This window comes from Catharus ustulatus, chromosome W (assembly GCF_009819885.2).
Source record: "Catharus ustulatus isolate bCatUst1 chromosome W, bCatUst1.pri.v2, whole genome shotgun sequence".
Taxonomy (NCBI): domain Eukaryota; kingdom Metazoa; phylum Chordata; class Aves; order Passeriformes; family Turdidae; genus Catharus; species Catharus ustulatus.
This window is the reverse complement of record NC_046261.2, coordinates 2,771,853-2,777,695: the sequence shown is the minus strand read 5'-3', so window position 1 is coordinate 2,777,695 and position 5,843 is coordinate 2,771,853. Positions and strand designations below refer to the sequence as shown.

General features: G+C 49.7%; 1 pseudogene; it reads right to left on the bottom strand.

The window, feature by feature from the left end:
• Positions 1–1,485: 1,485 nt before the first annotated feature.
• Positions 1,486–5,640, bottom strand: LOC117005034 (annotated as a pseudogene).
• Positions 5,641–5,843: the final 203 nt, after the last annotated feature.

The window sequence follows — 5,843 nt, the reverse complement described above, 5'->3', positions numbered from 1 at the left end:
AAACTTTAGTCTCCTGCTGTTTGTCTTTTGCACCCTGGGGTCAAACGAACCATCACGACTCCCGCTCAGGTTGAGTGGATCTTGACACAGAGGGCTTCAATAACTCCCCTTCTTATGTCAATGAGAGAAATGGAGACCAGGGGATGAAAATGTTATAAATACATATTATACTATTGGCTTTTCTCAAATTTTAAAATGAATGCTATATGTATAATATTGGAAAACTTTTCTGTATGAATATAGTTTCTTTTAGTTCTGCTATTAACAAAACTTAGAAATAGTAGTATGATAAATATATATTCTTTTTTGGACTATGACATGGTGATATAAAAAGCTTTTGTTCATGTAACTAACTCAGAGAATGGTAAAAGATAATCAGGAAATTCTTTACATTCTTGGATTATCCTATCTCGATGAAGATGGCGTGATGGACACCAGAACCCAGGGAAGGAATTTATTGATTGTCCATTACCAGGGAGTGATCGACAGGACAAAGCCGCAAGGAGAAATAAAAAATGTTGATTTATAGGATGGGGGTTGGAGGAACTCAAAGGAATGTTTTTTAATAATGCATGAGGGTCTATGAATATGCAACAGACTGATGTATTTAAGGGGTGTCTCCAAAACAGCAGAGGTGCTCTTGGCTGAATGCCAAGCACTCAGCCGTAGAACCTTTTGCTTTATTGTCTCTTATTGTCTTTTATTAAACTTTTTAAATTTTACCAGGAAAGTGAACCTCATTTTTTGCTAAAGTGAAAAAAAGAGAAACTGTTTATTAACAAAAAATTATAAGGGTGATTACAAGGCACAGGAAAAAGAAAGGAAAAAAAGAGAGAAAAAAGTATGAAACTTACACCTCACCCCCACCTTGCCATGTGGCCGAGAGGCAAAGATGGCGACTGCCCTTCTTTGTCTGGGGATGGGAGGAGAAAGGAGTTCACAGCAGCTGGGAACCTGTTGGATTTCTGGCGTGGTTCTTGCAGCAGCTGAAGCTGGTGGGTTTTACTGTCCTTTCTCATGTGAATTCAGCTTCTCCAAGGTCTTGGGTTTGGGGCAGTCCCATCGGCTCCCTGGATGGGCCAAAAAGAAAAAAAAAAAAAGCCAAGTTGAAACAGTTCTAGGAAAATAAAAACAAATCACTGAGGATTCTCGGTACAGCCTCCAGGCTAGGGGAAGGGAAAAAACCTTTTTACTTTGAAATAGAGAAATAGAGAATTAAGAATCCATCGTTACGAAATGCTTTGACTAAAAGAGGGACCGATAACACTGTATTGTTTGCTATAATTTATGGTGCTTACAAGAACAGGAGAGCAAGGCTACAAGGTGAGGGTCAAGGGCTAGAGTGCGCAAACAGGATGCAAGGACAAAGACATCAAAGGATAAGGGGGTACTCAGACCCCTGGGACCGGGAGAACTGATATCAAATTCCGGAAAATGACCAAAGGACTAAAGAGAGAGCATGCACAAGGAGGCAAGGTGAAAAGTTCAAACTGAGAGGAAGACTATATACTTCATCCCAATGACCCCACACGACCACCAGAGCAACCTAAAAGGAACAATGCGCAGTCACAAAGAGGCATGAAACTAAGGGAGAAGCAATGAATATGTATTAGGCTAATTGTGTATTCCTAGTTTGTAGAGAATAAAAGGAGAGGCGCAGGTCGCCAAAGGGGTGCATGTTTTTGGAGGAGCTATCCCCCATGCACCTCAGCCCTGAATAAATACATACCTACTCTTACTACAGTAATTTCACGAATACAAGCTGCAGCAATTTGACAAAAATTTTGGTGGAAACCCGGAAGTGCGGTTAATACTCGGGGGCGGCTAATATGTGAATAATTTTCTGACATTTACAACCCCAGACGTGCCAGCCAGGGCGCCGAGCCAAGTACCTGCCAGTAAAAGCCGGCATTTCGCGATTGTTACAAAGTGTTACTCTGTTGCCCTGGCTCCCTGCAGGCAGCACAGGGGGCGGGGAGAGAGGCAGGAGAGATCTCTTCTTCCCTCCTCTGCCACAGCCCGGGGGAGAGACGGGGGGAGCCCGCGCCGCCATTGCCGCGGCTCGGGGAGGAGGGGGGTAGCCCGCACCGCCATTGCCGCGGCTCAGGGAGGAGGGGGGGAGCCCGCGCTGCCATTGCCGCGGTTCGGGGAGGAGGGGGGGGGGGTTCTGCCCCCGCCCTCCGCTGCCGTGGTGGGAGCAGGGGGTGCTCCGTGCCCGGCCGGCGCCACGGCGTGAGCAAGGCGCGCTCTCCGTGCCCGGCTGGCGCCGCGGCGGGAGCGGGGCCGGGGCGAGCGAACCCAGAGGTGGCGGTCAGCCCCGAGCGGCACCACCGAGCTGGGCCACCTGGCCCCGTCAGCAGTCCCTAGTGGGCCGAGCCTGCACAGCCTTAGTTGAGCCAGTAAACCCCCCGCCATGCCACGGTTCTGTTAGTATTTGGCAACTTTGTTGCATGCAGGTCCTCGCTGCGAACGACAGAGCGGCTTATATTCAGGTGCGGCTTATTTATGGACAAAGAACGAAATATTTGCCAACACCCAGAGATGCGGCTTATACTCAGTGCGGCTTGTATTCGTGAATTTACTGTACTTATTTTTGTGGGTTCTAGAGTGGGTCATCACCACACCACTGCCAGGTTTGGTGGCATGCAGAGAGGTCACCAGCACCAGGCCCAGCAGGTGCATGTTGCAGAAGGGCGTCCGTGCCAGTTCCGTGGTTGGCAGCAAGGGGCCCAAGCAGCGCAGTGACGGCAGGCAGTGCTGATCCAGGGACATTGCCTGGGGTAGTGAGGGACTGGAGGGCTGGCAGGGAGGAGTGGTGGAAGGCAAAGGTGTACTGGGGGTGGTAGGGCTGAAGCTGGAGGCCATAGCCATAGTCATAGGGTCTGTAGACACAGGGTGGCTGCTGCAGGGGCTGGGGGGCTGCAGGAGGAAGGCAGCAGCAGGGTTCATGGTATGCAGCAGCAGCTCAGGCGCCAAGAGCTGCTATTCCTTGAAGTACTTTCGGTAGCGCAGGAAGCTCCTGTTGTCAGACATGTTGACAGACGTGGGGTCTAGCATCCAGTAGTTGCCATTGCCAGGGTTGCTGCAATCCTGAGGAATCTTGACAAAGTAGTCACTGAGGGAGATTGTAGTGGATGCTGTTCTGATATGCAGGGAACTTCTCCCAGTAGTAGGGGAAGTGCCTGCTGATGAATTTGCAGATCTTGCTCAGTGTCAGCCACTTCTCAGGGCTCAGCAGGATGGTCATGGTGATGTGAGCGATGTAGGGAGTAGGGTGGCTTCATCAGACTGTTCTTGCCACCCCTGTTGTGCACCCTGCTACTGTTGCCTTCTGTGGGTCATCCTGAAGGGGGTCTGTGAACTGTCACCCACCCCACTGCCACCATACACAAGTGACTGTAGCAGCAGGGTGTTGTCATGGAGGTCACTCATACCCTCTTTTTCTTCTTCCTCCTCCTTGTCCTCAGTGTAGGAGTGACAGCAGGGGTAGCGGGACTGTGGTTCCTTGTCATCCTCCTCATTGGTCTCCTCAGGCAGCATCGACACTTCAGACATCTGCAAGTTCAGGGTCATGGCATGATGGCAGGACAGTGCATTGGCAGAGGTCGGTGTGGCAAGTAAGCAGGTGCATTCCTAGCTGATACCAGGTACCTATGCTGCTCCGCGGAGAACTGCCAGTTGCTGCTGCTGCAATGCAAAACGCTCTTGCCACCTGCTCAGAGGTAGCAGCTGTGTTGGATTTTATTTTGGGATATTTTTGCTGCTTTTAAAAATTTCTCTCTTCTCCCCTCCTTTGTTTTTGTCTTTTGATTTTCTTGAGGGTTGGGGGAAGTATGCAGAGGGGCTGTGCCACCATGCCTGGAAGTTGGTTCCCCCTTCTTTCTCCTCATTTCGACCCCCAGACATTAGTGGATGCAGGACAGGAGGGAGAGCACCTAGTCCTGTGTGGAGGAGGGAGGAGAAGAAGGAGGATGCTGGAGAGAAGAAAGGGAGGAGAAGAAGGAGGATGCTGGAGAGAAGAAAGGGTGGAAGCAATGAACAATTGTTGTAAACCATCCTCTTTCTGCTATTCATGATTTTGTAGATTTTATCACACCTTGCTAGGTCAGGTCTTTTTCAGGATGAAGCATTCTACTTGAGAATCACTGGATTAGCATGGAAGTAATTCTGTATTGCTGACAATCTTTGCCATCCTTCTGTCTGACTTCTTGTTCACCTCAGGCTGTAAGTGTTCCCAGGCATCTGTGATTGCAACAAGAGCCACATCTAAATAATCCTCCAGAAGAGCCCAAAATGTTGCTTTGGTTCCTCACATGGGGCACCATTTGTTGCTTTGTGCTCGAGTCCCCCGAGAGAGACGACAGGCACACCATGATCTTTTCGACCAAAAAAGAGAGCGTTTATTCTTCTTCCCTGTTCCTTTTATCACCTCCTAAATGTATCTCTTTAAGTTCCTGTGATTGGCCCAAAGTCTGGCTGTCCAGTCCCCTTTTGACCAATTTTGGCTTCTTGCAGCCAGGCAGGGACCATCGAACCAACCCCCTAACTTTTTTTGACTTTTCTCCTGGTGGGCTGTGTCCCACCAGTGTCCTTTTCCACAGCTTATAATGTGACAATTCCCGGTTTCTTTTTTATTAATTTGAAAAAATTTTGAAAATGCAAATATGCAGCTTGTTCTTTGTTATCTTACCTGTAAGGGCCCTTTTGCATGCAAGATGACATTGACAGCGTATTTCAAATTTTGCCAAATTTAGTTTTCTTGGTTGTCAAAGAATTTCCCATACCTGAGGCTGCAATACTTATGTTTAGGAATTATTTGGTCTTTTTAACAACAAGATTATAACTTAAAACATTTAACTTTAGAACTGTACAAAATTTCAACTTAGCAAAACAATTTATAAACAGGAAGATATTTTGTAAACAAGCAACTTTGTTATTTCAATGTCCTTCAACTCTGCAGTAGAAGATAAACTCAGTTTTGTGACAGGTGACCTGGGATCTGCTCTTGTGCTCTTTGTAGATTTTATACATCCCAGCTTTTCTTGCTGTGTAAATCCAGGGGTCTTGTCTAGGTTCTGGTGTCTCTTCTTGTTGTTATCTTCACAAACAAGTGTGGAAGATATATCCTCCTTTTGCTCACTAACATGTACTAGATCACTGAAATCTAAAGTGTCAGTTATCAGCAATTTCTGAGATATGTACCATCTCTGTTACTCATATTACAGGTTCAATTACTTAGTACAGTAATTTCACAACTATAAGGCGCACCCTTTTGACTAAAATTTTCCCCTGAACCCGGAAGTGCGCCTTATAGTCCGGTGCGTCTTATCTGATGTACAAAGTTGCGACATTTGCCACCCCGGAAATGCGAGCCCGCAACAGTCCCCAGCCCAGCAGAGCCCGCTCGGCGGCAGCATCAGGCCAGTGCCGGACCGGAGTGAGCCCGATGGCATCGGGGCAGCGGCTGCGCGGGGGAGGGAAAGAGCGGCGGCGCAGCCCAGGCGGGGGGGCAAAGCTGCCGGCATCAGGGAGGTGGCCCCACGGGGCGGGCTCGCCAGCAGCAGGGCGGCCACAGCGCAGGGGGGGAAAGAAAGCTGCTGGAATCGGGGCAGCGGCGGCGTGGGTCGAACCTGCCGGCATCGGGTCACCCGGAGCGCCAGGGAACTCTGGAAGCAGCGGGGCCCCGGGGACGCTCCATGGAGCAGCGGCGGGCATGCCCTGGCCCCGGGGACGCTGCACGGAGCGGCGGCGGGAATAGCCCGGCCCCGCCGGTTACAGGCGGGCCCGGGGGTCAATGGTTGCCGCGTTGAGGCAGGGCCTCAGCCCACAACCGCGCAGGGGGA